The 18,662-nt window shown below is 36.3% G+C and overlaps 1 protein-coding gene across 1 annotated transcript in view; it reads left to right on the top strand.

Moving 5' to 3' along the window:
- LOC103711437 (squalene synthase 13-like) overlaps positions 1-18,134 on the top strand; it is a 75,614-nt gene extending 57,480 nt beyond the window's left edge. The window contains exon 14 of the mRNA XM_039116237.1: positions 17,457-18,134. The gene's annotated coding sequence lies outside the window, so the exon portion shown is untranslated. The remainder of the gene's footprint in view (positions 1-17,456) is intronic.
- Positions 18,135-18,662: the final 528 nt, after the last annotated feature.

The raw sequence follows: 18,662 nt of genomic DNA, 5'->3' as shown, positions 1-18,662 counted from the left end.
AAAGATTCTCAAGGAGACTTTCAAGGTTGTAATTTGAGATATGTATCTTCTCATTTGTTGCTCATCTTAAACTATTAAGATTGAAAACACATATTTCAAACATATAAGAGCATATTCAGAATATTTGTATTTATGTTGAGTTTTGGTATGAATTATATACCAAAGTTAGGCAAGTTGAAGGATAAAACAAAATCAATTCATTTTGCCTAAATAGAGATATCCTTCTCTTCTCCTTTTTACAAGTTTATTCAACTTTCAGATTTTAAAGATGATTGGAGCATTACAAAATATTGAGAACCCATAATTCAAGACATCATGCCATATGCAAAATATATTATGTGTTAAGTTATGCATTAAAATATTAAGAGCAAGCATGTCAATGATCAAAATCAATTCTTTTCAAATAAACTCCTCCTATTTAAATATAATCTTGCACTGATTTCATCCTTAAAGTGTGTTTTCAAGTGATTAAAAATTTGACTTGATTCTTCTTATATACTTCCATTTTTACCTTCTTATGCTCTATACTCTATTTGCTCCCTATCCGGTGGAGTTGGAAGGGGCACGAGGTACTACCACTAGCCTCCCTCTTGTGCCGTCCCTAATATACCCTACACCGAATAGTTGGGTCAAATAGTGCTGGGTACTACCACTAGCCTCCCCATTGGCACCATCCCTATGATGAGCAATATAGAAATGTTAAAATGTTCACTTCAAACTCTCCTTGGTTAAGTGTAATTAATTACGGATTTTATCTCTTTCACTAGTTTCACAAATGTGCCGAATTTATTATGCTTGTTTTGCTTTTCCTTAAGATTGAAGTATTTGCCTTTACTTAGATTTTACTTCTCTTGAATAATATCCATTTTCTTTTCTTTATCTCTCTCTCTTTTTGTTATTCTCAAGTAATTTACATGAAAGAGCAGAATAAAGAAATAATCTTATATGCTGCATATAAATGAATATCATGCAAACATCATTTTCATTATGCCCAATGATTCATAGCTTATCACAAGTTATTTTGAATTAGAGATTTGAGGCATAAACTTGTGTATTTCATGGTTATGCATTATATAAAAAAATAAACTTCAATTTAATCACACCATGAAACAATCATCACTAGCATGAGAATGAAGCATGATATCAAGATGATCAGCAATTAAAGGTTTAATCATGCTACCATATAATTTCAAACTATTGATTTTGCTCAACTAACTTACAAGAGAAGAGTTTAGATTACCAGTGCATTTAGCATTCTTCAAGCCAAATACCTTTTAGATTCTTTATACCCTTGGCTGAAGAAAATCTTTCTTTTTTTTTGTTTGCAAGGGAATGTTTATTGTATCTTTCATCGAGGTGCCTTCAAGTTGAAATTTCTTGCTCATAAATCCTGTATCATTAATAAAATCTTTTTCTTTCTTGAAGGAAAGTCATTAGTTTCTTCAAGATACAAAACATTCATACAATATATTTCTTAGCTAGATGACTCAACATAAGATATGACAATAATTGAATATTAAGTCACTTTACTCAAGAGATTGTCTAAATATAAGCAAGCACAAGTCACTTGAACTAAAGAGATAACTTCATTAAGTAAAATGGTTCAAGGACAAGCATGTGAGGCAATAGAAGGATTCATCAAGGTCAAAAAATTTTTTTATTTTCAGAATTAATTTAGCTTAGATTCTATTTGCTTAAGATAATTATCAATAAGATATACAAGTTGAGTTTTAATCAAATTATCTTAAACAATTGTTTCTATCAAAATTCAGATTTTTTTACATAGAATCAAAGTGATAAACTATATTCTCAATAAAAGATCTAGTTTTAATAAGAATAATATAAATTGATCTTTCTACAACTAGTATCTTTTCATTGAATATTCTATATGCATTGCTTAAAGAGTAATATCCAAAGAAATACTTGTTTTATCAGATTTGGCATATATTTCATTCTTGAGAACATAATATGTATAACTGAAAAACATGAAGGTATGCAACATTTGATTTTCTGTTTTTCATGAGTTCACATGGGGTTTTCTTTAAAAATAGATTTAATAGAAACCTTATAATATGACAAGCTGTGATGATAGTATTAATCAACTGCAATTACAAAGCATTGTCCTTACACAACAAAGGTTCTATTTTTATATTTTTATAACCCCTATATGCAATAGTGTTCTTGGTGCAAGCACAATTGTATTCAATACCATTTTCTGTACAAAACTTATCAACAAATTGGTTTTCAAAGCTGTGCCATGAATTTTCACAGTTTGCAAACCTTTTTCATTTGAAACCTTTTGTAAGTTTGTGCCAAAGCAGAAAATATTTCAATTTAAGTGCCAAGAATAAAACCAACATTAGCTTTGAGAAATCATCCATAATTACAAAATTAGAGAGCTTATCTCCTAGGTTCACAATCCTAGAGATCCAAATAAGTTCTTATGGAGAATTTCCAACGGCTAAAAGGTGGAAACAATGTTTTCAAATTTAGAAATGATTCTAGTTTATTTTTCTAGATGACATACATAGCAAACTTTGACCTTGCAAAAATTAATCTAAGTGAACCAATGACAAGGTCTTTTGAGATTAAGTCCATACTAGTATGAGTTGATTTTATATGCCAAAACTAGACTCTTTAATCTTGGTATTCTTAATACATATATTTAAAAAAAAGATATACCAAGTAGACATTCTTATGTTTATGATCAATAAAGGATAATGCCATGGATAAGAACTCTCAATCAAGCATATAGATAATTCAAAGAGTTATTCTAAGAGTATTGATTAAGCAAATTATCCATCAATAACTGAAGCATAATATAGGAAGATGGAGTGATTTGGATATATTTTCATTTCATACCAAAAGTATCACCTATATCACAGAAATGATTAATACTAGCTACAATTTCAATATGAGAGGATGCAAGGATTACTAATTTCATTATTTCTTCCATTTTGGTCACTCTTCTTAATTATATTTTAAGTTCTATTCTTTAACACGTGTCTAGAACACCCAATTTCTAAATTAGCATCTTTTGTTGGAGCCTTGAGTGCTAGACACACCTACAGAAAATATTCAGATTTTCAACTTAGGAACCCAAGCTCTTTTGGGTCCTTGTAGGTTAGCTATTATTGTTCCTTTTGGAACCCATATTTTCTTAATGGCTATTTTGTCCATAGACTTGCAGATTTTAGGATTATAAGGAATGTATTTCTGCATACTCTTGTTAAATTTAACATCAGTAGTAGATAAACTTACAATTTTCTGTTTTTGCCTATTAGGTTCATCAAATTTGTAATGTATAGATTTAGAAACAACAGAAGAGATTTTGCTTAGCTTTTGTTCCTGTTTATCAACATTATAAGAATCTGTTTTAAAATAATTAGAAACTGTTTTAACAAATATATTCTTGAAAGATTTTTGGGTGTACCAAGGTTGATATCCCAATCCAACTTTATCAAATTCAGCTATTTGATTATTTATCATTAGGTTTAATTTTTCAGAGCTGAAAGTAAATCTTTCAACAACAGGTTTCAATTTGTCAACTTCTTTAGTTAATCTTCTATTATCTTCTGAAAGCAATTCATTATTTTTCTTAAGTTTATCATAGCTTTCAGTGAGAAGTTGGTTTTTCTGATTTAGTTCTTTATTTTTCTCAATTAAGATTTTAGTTTCATTAGTATGTTTCTTAATTAATGTTTCATAATAATTAGACAATTTCAGTTTTTCATTTACTAGGATTTTTTTTTCATTCGTCAGGTTCTTATTTTTACAAATGAGTTTCTTATGTTCTTTCATTAGATCAAGAAATGCATCATGTAACTTATCACGTATAAAATCATTTTCAATTTTATCATATACTTCATATTCAGAAGAGGAGACACTTTGTGTTTCAATACATACCTCGTCCTTGTGTGCCACAAGACTTAGGTTCTCAATTTCAGCTTGCCTCTCATCTTCTTCAGAGCTAATTTCAGATTCACTAAAAATGTTAGTACTTTCATATTTAGCCTCTAGCATATTCCATATGTCTTTAGCAGTTATGCAAGAGGATATGCAATTAAACTCATTCTCATCTAATGCACAATATAACAGCTTCATGGCTTTTGAATTTTGTTGAGCCATTTCCTTATCATGATTAGTACTTGTATGTAGCCCATTGACTATGATACTCCATAAATCGTAGTCATGTGCTTGAATGAAAATGCGCATGCGTGCTTTCCAATATATGTAGTTTATACCATCAAATAGTGGAGGTCTATCAATTAATTGTCCCTCACTCATAGAACATCCCACTTGGGTTGTCATGATCTTTAACTCTTGATTGTGAGATCAATAAGTACTATTAGAGCACCTAGCTCTGATACCACTTGTTGCCCAAGGTGACAAGCCAAGAGGGGGGGTGAATTGGTTTCTTCTAAATTTTGGTGCTTTAAACGTTTTCTTAATTAAGTGCGGTGGATGCTTCCTTAAACTATTTGAATGATTTAAACTAGTGCAAAGATAGAAGATGATGCAAGAATAAACGTAAGCACAAGCACAACACAAACACAACAATATATAGTGGTTCGGTGCTCTCCTTAGCACCTACGTCCACTCCCCAAGCGTCCCCTTGGGAATTCACTATAATCCCGCGGATTACAGTTGGATTGTTTTCTGGGCTCACAATCCAAAAACCTATGTTGGTTTTACGGGCTCACCAACGAACCTATACACTTTGGTTTTCCGGGTTCACCAAAAACCTATGTTGGTTTTACGGGCTCACCAACGAACCTATACAATTGGTTTTACGGGTTCACCAACAACCTACGTTGGTTTTACGGGCTTACCAACAACCTATGTTGGTTTTACGGGCTTACCAACGAACCTTTACAATTGGTTTTCCGGGTTCACCAATCAACCTATTCCGTTGGTTTTGCGGGCTAACCAACCCACCTTTACAAGTAGTTTAATAAACAAAGGAAGAAGATTTAAACTCCTAGATGAGCAAATATAACAATATAATCTACAAAGAAGAGTTTAGAGAATATGTATCGCTTGATGTGACTTCTCTCTTCTTTGTCAAGGATGCTTCACTCTTCAAGGGTGGATGGAGCTCTTGATGACTCTTTGAATCTGCTCAACCACTTTCTTTTGATTCTTGAATGAAGCACTTGGATGAAGCTTGCCTTGCTAGGGTTCTCTCTTGAATGCACTTGATGTATTTTCCCAAAGCTTGCTTCCTCTGATGAATACTCCCTCTTAAATACTTCTCCAACCTCTAAATAGTCCTTTCTGACCGTTGGATTGAAGAAACTAGCCGTTTATAGCCGTTGGGAGTCCAAAAAGCATTTCTGCACAACTAGCCGTTATGTTCAGCCCGTGTTTGGGTCGGCTCAACCTGTCCTTGGGTCGACCCAACCTTCACTTGGGTCGACTCAAACATTTCTTGGGTCGACCCTCTCAGAAAACACAGAAACTTGAAATTCAGCCTTCCTTTCCTTGGGTCGACCCAACCTTTCTTTGGGTCGACTCAACCTTGGGTCAGCTCAAACTTTTCTTGGGTCGACTCAACCTTGGGTCAGCTCAAACTTTTCTTGGGTCGACCCAACTTTCAGAAAATTCAGAATCTTGAATTTCAGCCTTTCTTCACTTGGGTCGACTCAACCTTTCTTTGGGTCGACTCAAGGTTTACTTGGGTCGACTCAACTTCTTCTTGGGTCGACCCTCTCAGTAAATCCAGAGAACCATTTTCTGAGTTGTTTGAGGATCTTGATGTTTGGGTCGACTCATGCTTTCCTTGGGTCGACCCAACTCACTGTTCATCTGTGCCATTTTTGCAGAAGTGTGCCGAATGATTTCTTGATGTGCCGGGGTCGACCTAATCATCCTTTGGGTCGACTCAATCCACACTTTGCTGCATCTCAAGGTTAGATTCATTCATATAAACAATGAAATGTATCTATATCAATTTATACAAATATACTGAGAGTAATGAACTTATAAATGAAGTATCGATTTAACTTATAACATACTCTTGTTAAATGCTTGTTAATCATCAAAATAACACTATCATTCTCACTTTAGTTTGTTTGATTTGTAATCCTAGAAAGAAGCTTAGTTCTCCCATCAAATTCATTTCAAATTCTCCATGCATTAAATCAGCAAATTCTTTGCAAAGAGTATCATTTGTGGCACCAAAGATTATGTCATCTACATATATTTGTACCACTAATAGATTTTTGTCCTTTCTTTTGAGAAATAGAGTTTTATCTACATTTCCTCTACTAAAGTCATTATTAAGCAGAAATTTGCTTAGTCGATCATACCAAGCCCTAGGTGCTTGCTTTAATCCATATAATGCCTTATGTAGTTTAAAGACATGATTTGGCAATTCATGATTCTCAAACCTGGAGGTTGTTCTACATATACCTCCTCCTCAATAAAACTATTTAAGAATGCACTCTTCACATCCATTTGATATAATTTGAAATCCATGAAACATGCAAATGCTAGAAGTAATCTAATAGCCTCTAATCTAGCTACAGGAGCAAATGTCTCATCAAAATCTATTCCTTCTTCTTGATTGTATCCCTTAGCTACAAGTCTAGCCTTATTTCTTATAACTAATCCATTTTCATCTAATTTATTTCTAAATATCCATTTTGTTCTAATTACTGAATTATGCTTTGGTCTTTCAGTTAATGTCCATACATTACTTCTTTTGAATTGATTTAATTCTTCTTGCATGGCATTTATCCAGTTAGTATCTTTTTCAGCTTCTTCATAAGTCTTAGGTTCTAATTGTGAAACGAAAGCAAGATAATCATTTAAATTTCTAAGAGATGATCGAGTTCTTACCCCTTGAGATGGATCACCAATGATTAAGTCTTTAGGATGTCCATATGCATACCTCCATTCCTTTGGCAAGTTTTGGGATTGTGGTGGCACGCTATCATCTCCCTTATCTTGATTTGGCACGTCATCAATATTCAACTTTTCAAAGTCGATAATTCCTGTATCATCATCAACAATATTTTCTTTCCTAGTAGACTCACTATCAGACTCATCAAATATAATATTGACTGACTATTCCACTACTAAGGTTCTTTTATTGAATACTCTGTATGCCCTGCTAGATGTGGAGTATCCTAAGAAGATACCTTCATCTGACTTGGCATCAAATTTACTTAGATCCTCCTTGCCATTGTTTAAGATGAAACATCTACATCCAAAAACTTTAAGATATTTAGCAGTTGGTTTCTTATTCTTCCAGAGTTCATAAGGAGTTTTCTTGGTTATAGGTCGTATTAAAACTCGATTTAGAATATGGCAAGCAGTGTTTATAGCTTCAGCCCAAAAGTACTTTGGAAGATTTGACTCACACAACATTGTGCGTGCCATTTCTGCCAATGTCCTATTTTTCCTTTCAACAACCCCATTTTGTTGAGGCGTTCTAGGTGCTGAAAATTGATGTGATATTCTATTTTTAGTGCAAAATTCTTCAAAGTGTTGATTTTCAAATTCCGTACCATGATCACTTTGAATTGCTACTAAGGTGAGTTTCTTTTCATTTATGATATTATTATATAGTTTCAAAAATTCTGAAAATGCTTCATTCTTATGTGCCAAAAATGAAACCCATGTATACCTTGAAAAATCATCAACAATAACTAGTCCATATTTCTTCCCTCCTAGACTTGCAGTTCTAGTAGGTCCAAATAAATCCATGTGTATGAGTTCAAATGGTCTAGTTGTTGATACTACATTCTTCGATTTGAAAGATGATTTAGTTTGTTTTCCCAATGAACATGGTCCACATATTTTGTCCTTTTCAAAGATCAATTTTGGCACATCTTTTATTAATTCCTTCTTAACTAGTTTTGATATTAATTCCATACTAGCATGTCCTAATCTTCGATGCCAAAGCCAACTAGTTTCATTTTTCTTTTCTTCATTAGTAATTAAGCATAAACCATTTTTCCTGCCTAACTCATGAAGATCTACTAAGTAAATATTTCTTTGCCTTTGTCCTACAAGTACAATGCTATTATCTTTAGGATTAGTGATTATGCATACAGATGCTTCAAATGTAACTTTAAACCCTTTATCACAAAATTGACTTATACTAAGAAGGTTATGTTTCAAACCCTTAACTAATAAGACATTTTCTATAAAAATAGATGGAGCAATGAAAATTTTACCCTTTACAATGATATGCCCTTTACCATTGTCTCCATAGGTTACTACTCCACCTTTCTTTGATTCCAAGGTGACAAATTGATCTACGTCACCGGTCATGTGTCTTGAACAGCCGCTATCTAGATACCATCGTTTTTCCACTTTATCAGCTGTAAGACACACCTGCAATCAAGATCAAGAAGAAACTTTAGGTACCCAAACTAAGTTGGGTCCTTTAGGGTTAGTACTCCATGTTCCTTTTGGAACCCAAACTTTCTTGAAGTTAATCTTTTGATTATAACTTGATTTGTTTTGACTGGACTTTCTAAAGTTACATTCATATGCTCTATGTCCTAACTTATTGCAGCAATAATAAGTAATATTTTTACTTTTAGCTTTTACAAAAATGTTCTTTAAGAATTTTTGTTTCCTATTTGTTCTATATCCTAAACCAGCCTTATCATATACAGCTTTTTGGCTATCAAGAATCATATTTAATTTGGTAGAACTAAGTGTAAATTTATCTACCAAGAATTTATATTTTTCAGCATCTTCTTTTAGCTTGATATTTTCAGCAATTAGATCCTTGGCTTCATTTGTAAGTTTCCTACTCAAAGTTTCACAGGTATGAGACAGTTTTAACTTGTCCTTAATAAGAGATTGATTTTCTTCTTTTAGAACTTTATTTCTATTAATTAGTTTCTTATGTTCTTCCATGAGTTCTAAGAATGCATCATGTAATTCATCAACAGTAAAATCACAGTCAAGTTCAGAATCTACCTTATCGTCATTGGCCATATGACACATTTGGGCCGTCTCTTGATGATCTTCCTCCTCCGAACTTGATTCCTCACTTTCACTCCATTCAGCCATGAAATTCTTCTTTTTCAACTTTCTTGCCATCCACTTCAAATCTGGGCAATCTATCTTATAATGCCCGGGTTTGTTACACTCATAGCAAATGGGAGTTTCTTTTTTCTTTTTTTTGTCCTTACCCTTTTCTTTGCTTGAGTTACCTTTAAGGAAGGGTTTCTTTTTATGGAACCTATTCTTACCTCTCATAAATTTTCTGAATTTTCTCCCAAGCACAGCCATTCCTTCTTCATCGATTTCTTCATCATCATCTGAATCTTCTGATTCAGTTAGTTGTTTAGGGGTGGTAGTCTTTAGGGCAATGGGCTTTCTTCTCTTGACCTCATCTTCTGAATTTTGCCTCATTGTCAACTCATGGGTTATGAGTGATCCTAGAAGCTCCTCTAACTGCAGTGTGTTGAGGTCCTTTGCTTCTTGAATAGCGGTTACCTTGGCCTCCCAATTCCTTGGTAGAGACCTGAGAATTTTTCGCACCAAATCAGAGTTAGAGTAAGACTTTCCTAAACTCTTAAGCCCATTTATAATATCAGTAAAACGAGTAAACATATCAGTTATGGACTCAGTAGATTTCATTTTAAACAATTCATACTTGTGTACTAATATGTTTATCTTTGACTCCTTAACTTGATTGGTCCCTTCATGTGTGACCTCAAGTCTGTCCCAAATTTCTTTGGCAGTAGTGCAAGTAGATATTCTATTAAATTCATTTACATCTAATGAGCAGTAAAGTATATTTATGGCTTTTGCATTTAACTGTGCTAATCTTCTATCACTTTCATTCCAATCCATTTCTGGTTTGGGTATGATAGTGCCCTCTATGTTAAGTGTGGGTGTGTGAGGTCCTCTAGTGATGATTTGCCATAGTTCATAGTCTGAAGCTTGAATGAATATCCTCATTCTAGCTTTCCAATATGTGTAGTTTGTGCCATTAAATAGAGGTGGTCTATTTGTGGATTGCCCTTCACTCATAGAACATCCCACTTGGATTGTCATGATCTTTAACTCTTGATTGTGAGATCAATGAGTACTATTAGAGCACCTCGCTCTGATACCACTTGTTGCCCAAGGTGACAAGCCAAGTAAGGTGAATTGGTTTCTTTTAAATTTAAACTATCTTACTCAAGTCAAATGGATGGTTAGTAAGCTAAAGCAAATCACAACACAAACAACACAAAGTATAGTGGTTCGGTGCTCTCCTTAGCACCTACGTCCACTCCCCAAGCGACCCCTTGGGAATTCACTATAATCTCGCGGATTACAGTTGGATTGTTTTCCGGGCTCACAATCCAAAAACCTTTGTTGGTTTTACGGGCTCACCAACGAACCTTTACACTTTGGTTTTCCGGGTTCACCAAAAACCTTTGTTGGTTTTACGGGCTCACCAACGAACCTTTACAATTGGTTTTCCGGGTTCACCAATCAACCTACTCCGTTGGTTTTCCGGGCTCACCAACCAACCTTTACACTTTGTTTAACAAATAAAGAAAGAGGATTTAAACTCCTAAATGAGCAAATGAAACAATATAAACTACAAAGAAGAGTATAGAAAATATTTATCGCTTTGAAGTGGCTTCTCTCTTCTTTGTCAAGGATGCTTCACTCTACAAGGGAGGATGGAGCTCTTGATGACTCTTTGAATCTGCTCAACCCCTTTCTTTGATTCTTGAATGAAGCACTTGGATGAAGAAGATTAGGGCACTTTTGTTTTCTTGTGTACTCTTTGATATTGCTTTCAAAAGATTGTTCTATCTGATGAATAGTGCCACTTTAAATAGTCTCCTACATCCATTGAACAAGCCCCAATGGTTAGAATTCAAAAACTAGCCGTTACTGACTTTGGGAAGGACAAAAAGTACATCTGCAGAACTAGCCGTTATGCTTCAGCCCGTGTTTGGGTTGGCTCAACCTGTCCTTGGGTCGACCCAACTTTCACTTGGGTCGACTCAAACATTCCTTGGGTCGACTCTCTCAGAAAACACAGAAACTTGAAATTCAGCCTTCCTTCCCTTGGGTCGACCCAACCATTCTTTGGGTCGACTCAAAGTTCACTTGGGTCGACTCAACTTCTTCTTGGGTCGACCCTCTCAGTAATTCCAGAGAACCATTTTCTGTCTTCTTTTCTGTCTTGCCTTTGGGTCGACCCTCTCAGGGTTTGAATCGACTCAAGCTTGGGTCGACTCAACTACTTCTTGGGTCGACCCTCTCAGTGAATCCAGAGAACCATTGTTCTGTCTTGTTTTGAGGATCTTGATGTTTGGGTCGACTCATGCTTTCCTTGGGTCGACCCAACTCACTGTTCATCTGTGCCATTTTTGCAGAAGTGTGCCAAATGATTTCTTGATGTGCCGGGGTCGACCCAATCATCCTTTGGGTCGACTCAATCCACACTTTGCTGCATCTCAAAGTTAGATTCATTCAAATAAACAATGAAATGTATCTATATCAATTTATACAAATATCCTGAGAGTAATAGTCTTATAAATGAAGTATCAATTTAACTTATAACATACTCTAGATAATTGCTTGTTAATCATCAAAATAACACTATCATCCTCATAACTCAAGCTCAACCACGAAGCCTAAATCAACATCCATTTGGTCTAATCAAAGACATGGACTTGATCAACTACAACTATTGCAAAGATCAAGAGTAATCTTGATCCAATCTAAGAAACAACTTTAATTAGATTAGATCAAGTACTCTACGAAGTTTGATTTAGCTAACCCATTACCCCATGAATTATGCAATGTCTTAGACATTCAAATCACATTTAAAGTCTAGGATCTATATCATTACTCAATTCATAATTAAGTATATTGCATTATTCATGTCTTATCTTTGTTTTGCATGCTTCATAACTTTAAATCCTTAAAACACTTTTAAGATTCAAGTTAATCATGCAAACAAACATGTTCATTCATCATATGAATAACATAATGAAATAATATAATCAGTTTACATCATATGTAAAAGATCACATCTTGCATAGATATTTGATATCACAAAGAACCTGGACGGGCTTTGATTGTTAGAAGTATGCCCTAGAAGCCAATTTGGCTGATGCATTATTTTATTCTGGGACATAAATTTGTACTTGACCTTATTATAAATTTATTAAGTTGGGCATTCTTTTCATTCATGTTCTTATGTGTCTATGAATCGTCCAAGGAATTAATAAGATGATGACACATATTCTCAAGAGTTGAAAATTTGAGTCATGTGTCATTAGTGATTGATTTCTAAATGCTCCTGAATAATGGATCATCACGAGGACGGTGATCAATCCGATGAGATCAGTGCACAGATCGCTTTCCTTATGGATGGACGAGACTCGAGTCCACAGTGTAGGGACACGGAAGTGATAGTGCAGGTGCTTGTTAGAGAACAAGGGTACTGAGCGTGACCAAGACAAGAAGTCACTTGGATGTCTATCCACTCGTCAGTGACTTACTTGATGTTGCAGTAGTATGACTGGTCCTTTGACCTGCGGTGCTTCGGCTACTCACAGTGAGGTTATTGTAGTTTGACTGCACATATACATGGTCTCTGTCCATACAGTGTAGATTGGCTGCAGTAGGTTTACTGTAGGAGTAGGGTATGCATCTATATGGAATCTATCGACCTTGGTAGATAAGGAGAGATCCTATGTGATTTATAAGACTGAGTTTGTAAGACCTCGGCCGGGGCAGTAAAAATAGTGGAGAAAGAGTTTTCCACTCTCGAACTTAAGTCGAATAAATCTTGACATATGACAGACGATGGGGTTCGACGAGTTGTCCATGACCTCCGTCCTGTAGGGATCCACGATAGAATGACTGTATCATACGATAACTGCACCTAGAGGTTCATTATTCTATTCTACTGGGTTGCCACTACATACTGCTAGGTGTCACTTGTGGATGTCGGAACTCACGGGCATTTACCTGATGATCGGTAAACCCTGACGAGTAGAACTGAAAGTGTTTCAGTCCACTGAAAGGTGTTTCAGTGATATTGAGATGGAGATCTCAATATGTCTCATTACCAGTCAAATTAGAACCTATGAGGTCACACACATTAGAGGTTCTGATTATTAAGATTGTCGAATTGTGATTTGGAATCACAATGTCAATTGTGATTTGGAATCACAATATCAATTGTCAATAAGATTGATGTTCGAAATAACCCACTAAGAGTTAGTGAGTTAAATGGAAGAATTAAATTATTATAATTAGATTATAATTAAGTCTTTTATTGCTGATTAATTGAGTCAAATTATGTTGGGTCTGACCCAAAGAAATTTGACTCAAATCCTAGTCAAGGGTTGGCTAGATCGAGTCCCCAAAATCCTACCTAAATTCAGCCATTTTTCCTAAATAGAACCTCCCTCTTGATGCCTGAGAGGTCAAAATAGGAAAGAGGGGGCAGCCAAGAGGGCAAGGAGGGGCGTGGCCCCCTCTCCTTCTTTGCGATGAGCCAGCGCCCCTTGATTCTTTCCAAGAATCAAGGGGCCCGCCATAAAGTGAAGGGCACCAGGAAACCTAAAAAGACTAGGAATCCTGGCGCCTAGTTTTTTGGGGAGCCCTATTAATGAAGCCCCACACCCCAAGCGTTCGAGAGAATTCTTCTCCCAGGCGTGGGGCAGCAAGGCTAATTTTTGGGGATTTTAAATCAGCAAAGAAAAGGGGAGAAAAGAATAAAAACAGTGAAGGGTTTTCTTCTTCCTTTGAAGGCTGCACAAGGTGGAATCCTTATGATTTCTTTTTCCTTCTTCTTCGACATCTAAGAGAGGCTTTTGCAAGGAGTTAGCACCCCGGTGAAGCCCCATCTCTGATCTTCAGCAACCTCGTGTGGATACTTGTAGAGGCCGGACGTTTGTGCAGCTACAAGGAACCAAACCACGATCATCAGTTGCGGTGTTCTTCTACCTGCACAAAGGTGAAGATGAGATCTTCATTTGAATTTTTAGATTTCTGATTTGGTGGAAGTTTAACAATTCATAATTAATTGTTAGATCTTAGTTTAGTCCCCATCTAAATTTCAAAAAGGTTCTGAATCACTGATTCAGAAAATTTTTGAAATCCACCCGATCTTGTTCCGGCGTATGCGATGCACCGGGCCCGGCATGCGGATTCCGCCACGATCGTCATGCCGCTGCGGGGTAATCCAATATTGATACCACTGATGGTGTGCGTGCAGAGGGCTAAGCATGAATTTCAGAAAATTTTATGCGGAAAGAACGGGTTAAACATTTTAACCCAAAACATGCTTGATATTTTAGATATTTTGACTCTGGTACCAGTCAATACAGTCTTCAACTGCACATCACATGTGGCGCGGGCTCAGTCCCAATACATAGGGTGACACCTGTGCGTGCCTATCAAAGCACTCATCATATGAGCCCTCGGGTGGAGAGCCATGCTTCGTCACACGATCACGCGTAAGAGTTCCCGAAAATCGGATAGTCTCCACTAATCCTTTGCTTTGACACCAAAAATCACAAAGCCCTCAGATTTCGAGGATTGTGTGATTCAAATAAATATACATAAATCACAACTTCTTATGATTTGAAGATTGAGATCATATTTCAACCGTAAAAGAGATCAGATCTCTTACCTTTAGAAGGGGGGTTCCTTCAAGGATGCTTCGCAGCCGCACAAGCGTCCGACCTCGATGACTCGTCCACGCGAAGCTCCGGAATGATCAGCTTTTTGGGGAGTGCTAGCTCGTAGGGAGGCAAAAGGTTGGCTGAAAGGGAGAAGAAGGAAGAAGATAGATCTTCACAGCTCAAGAACTCCTTGGGCTTTCACCTTTAGAGCTTCTCTCTCCTCTCTCTCTTTCTCTAGTGCTCTTCATCTAAAGAAGAAGGAAGAGGGGTGGCCTATTTATAGGCCAAAAAGAAGGTGAGGTGTCCCTATGAGGTGTCCAATGAGGTGTCCTGCCAGGACACATGTCACACATGTAAAGGGGTGAGGTGGCCTGGAGGGCGATGTCATGGATGACCTCATAAGGCAGATGAGGTCATGGATGACATCAGGAGGAGTGTGAGGTGTTCAGGCCCGCCACATGTCACACATGCAAGAAAAAGAGGTGTCCTACTCCGCCACGTGTCACGCATGCAAAAGGGTGAGGTGGCCGGGATGTGGATCCCACATATAGTATGTGGGTCCCATAAATGCAGGACGTGGGTCCAACATATAGTATGTGGGTCCCACCTAGGCAGGACGTGAGTCCCACAAAGAGAAAGAAGTCCTAGTCATACTAGGATCATAATTGATTTTAATCCAATTTGACTCGAGCCAAATCTGATTTGGTTGGGGGCAAATTAGACATTTTCATCAAACCAATTTTGGTGTCAATTACGGTTTTACCAATTTCAAATCATATTTGAATTTGGTCAAGCCTAATCTCTATTACTCAATCAAATTGAGTCTAATCAGTGATCCAATCACTAATTAACTTCTCCAAGCAACAATTACTTAGGGCAATCAGTCAATCACATTGACTATTTACCTCTAGACGATTCTCAATCGTCAATCAGTCATTTGATCAATCCAGAAACTTCTAAGCGTGTGACCTCACAGGTTCGAACCTAAGCCGGTAGTACAAGAACACTTCCTGCACTAATCGAAGTAACCATTTAGCAATGGGATCCGACGACCAGATAGGCCGAATAGATGCAAAGCAACATTCTATAACCTATGGACTATGGTTACCGCATAATTAATCCTCTTGACCACAAATGCCCAAGACGGGTTAAGAGTCTGTCAACTCTAAAACTATCTATCCAGAAATATGTTTCAGTTCCATAAATCAAGTGATAGTGATTTGACTTTCCCTGGCCATGGTACTATTTAATTGAAAACACAAGGCATTCACCCTTATTTCTAAGGGAGGTCAATCACATCTTGATCTGCAACTGGCTACTACAAGTACTTAACTGGACCTAGAAATCTTCCGTCGCTGGTTTAGAAATTCAGGTAGTCCGGCACTAAAGTACAGTGAGTTGCTTGCAAGCGACCGGTTGCAATCTCAGGTCTAAAGGATACATATACCCATATCCACTCGGAATAACTCTTGACAAGAGAGAGTCCGTCAATTGGTCACGTTCAGTGAACGTACACTACCATTCACCTGTATACCATACTAGTATCTCTATACTCTTTGGTTTGGAAGACAACCAACAAATATGATATACAATGACCTACGCCCGATAATACTATCGTCCTATTAATAGTATATTATACGGTTATGAATATTTAAGAACCTGTGTGACAAAATCATATTTCATTACACAAAGCAGTCCTAAGGACTTCATCACATTGGAGTTTGTGAAGATGTTCTGGTGATGAATAAATACCATGTTATTTATAATTGATTCAAATACATTTACAATCAACAATTGATTGGATTTATGATACAATTTCCAACAACTTCTGCCACAATCCTTAGTGATTTTTAATAGCACTTATGTCACAGTCCTTAGTGACCTTAACTCTAGGCTCTCATACTTCTTTCAAAATTTAAGATCACTAGGGACTGTAATATAAGTTGTATCAAAATTTAGGTTTATGATCACTAAGGATTATGCCAAAGGTGATCCATAATATTCGGAATTTGATGGACCATTTGTGTTTTAGGTTACAATTTATAGGGTTTGACAAATTTTGGGGTCTTATTGATTCAAAAATTATTTAGTGAACTTAGATAATTTTGGTAGATTTTTTCAGAGTTGCGTAGCAAAAATGTGTTAGGTTAAGTCATTTCGAATTTCGTCAAAAATATTAGCTCTAAGTTGGAAGTTGTCTTAGAGGGCTTGATTTGGTTTTTCCAATTAAAGGGATTGTTTAAGAGCTTGAGAATTGAGATAAGGATTGAATATCTTCAGCCCTTTTAGCTACATTAATTTTGAGGATAGAAATATTTTTGGAAGGAGCATATGAGGCAGGGGAGAAAGAAAAAAAAATCTTCATGCAGCTCGCTGGGGGAAGCAGACTTCTGGTAGGAGTCCATCTTCTTCTCCAATGTTGTCGGGCTGAGGACCATGCTTTCCTTCTCTAAACCCTATTGCACCTGTAAAAACAACTCCCTACCTCCTCTTTAGCATCCATCTTTGAGGATCCTTTAGTTAGAGTAGTGAATCAAGCTCTTCTGAGAAGGATTTTTTGGAGATTTTTAGTTGATCCAACCACAAGATCTCACCGGAGTCGAGGGAAGCAGCCATCATGGTACCCCTGAGTTCATAAATCGAGGCGCGGATTAGTGTTCTTGTACTTGAGCCTGAGACAAGTAGAGGTAAGAATTTTCATTTGGTCATCTATATGAATCGACATATTTTTGTAACATATACGATGATTTTGGGTGTGGCATTGTTTGCAGTATGATTGTTGATTGATTATTGATATGAATATATAAACATATGGTTCTTTATTTTCTACAGGTATCCGATATTGATGATTTTGGTTTCTTCAAATATGATGCTGGTTGTTTTGGATTTGGCCAAAAATATATTATAAAATTATAGTTTCTTTGGTAGAGATAAAATTGAATAACTTGATGGTTGTGTAAATGGATTTGGACTAGCCATATTGTAGATTGCCGGTCATGGATGGAACTTGACATATTGATTTACCACCATGGGCCAAAGTGTGGATATATTTTGGTTTGGCAGTACAAGCTGAAGCGTGGAAATTTTGGTTTGCCACCGCAGGCCCAAATGAACATTGGTGAGGATAGCATTACCCTTGATATTTACGTCATGGTCTCTCACCACTGCAATGTGGGATGATGTTGTTGATGACATTGTTATTTTCATCATTGGTAGAGAAGCCATTGTTGATTGGGCGAATGATGGGGGGGAAAGAGGAAAGACGAACTACTCGGCGAAGTTGGTGGGGGTCGCCGAGGGTAAAAATAAATCATACAAGTTGAGATTCAAATTTGATTTCATGGCTCAAAATGTTATTTTTTAAAAAATATTGAAAGTATAAAATTTTCACTCTTATTTTTTTATAAATTATGAAAGTTATTTTAAAATTAAAAATAAAAATATGGGAAGCAAATATCTTACTTGCATCAGATTTTGTGTTTTTATTTTTAAAAATTAAAAAAAAAAAAAGTGGTGCTAAACAGGGTTTAGAAACGAAAAAGTGTGACTAGATAAGACATAACGGCAGTTCAATTTTCCAGGCGGCAAAACTCACAAGATTTCATGGAGCGATGTATGACCGAGATATCCAAGATCTCGCATTTGGAAGCCATGCCTTTCGACGGGGGATGTGACCACTGTAGCATGATCTCTACATACTGTCCCAGTATTCAGTATTTTAGGTATATCGTCCAGTATTTATATTAGATTCATCAAAAATTTGAGGATTTTCCGGGCATCGCTTTGCGCAAGCCTTTGCTCACCAAGCTTGGTATGGCTGTCAAGCACAATTCCTTGGTCCCCAGTTTTTATGACCAACAAAGATATCTTTGTGCAATATAAAGTCCAGCATGGAGAATAACTAAAGAATTAATTAACTTAAGTAATCGAATGATACTCCTGGGAAATGCCCAATGAAAAAATACTTTGGAGTTATTGCTATTACAGCTCAGAAGCATGCATAATCTCGTCTATTATAATATATATAATATTGGATAT

The sequence above is a fragment of the Phoenix dactylifera genome, unplaced genomic scaffold (genome assembly GCF_009389715.1).
Source record: "Phoenix dactylifera cultivar Barhee BC4 unplaced genomic scaffold, palm_55x_up_171113_PBpolish2nd_filt_p 000076F, whole genome shotgun sequence".
NCBI lineage: Eukaryota > Viridiplantae > Streptophyta > Magnoliopsida > Arecales > Arecaceae > Phoenix > Phoenix dactylifera.
Note: the sequence above shows the minus strand (reverse complement) of the source record. Positions and strands in the feature narration are given on the sequence as shown.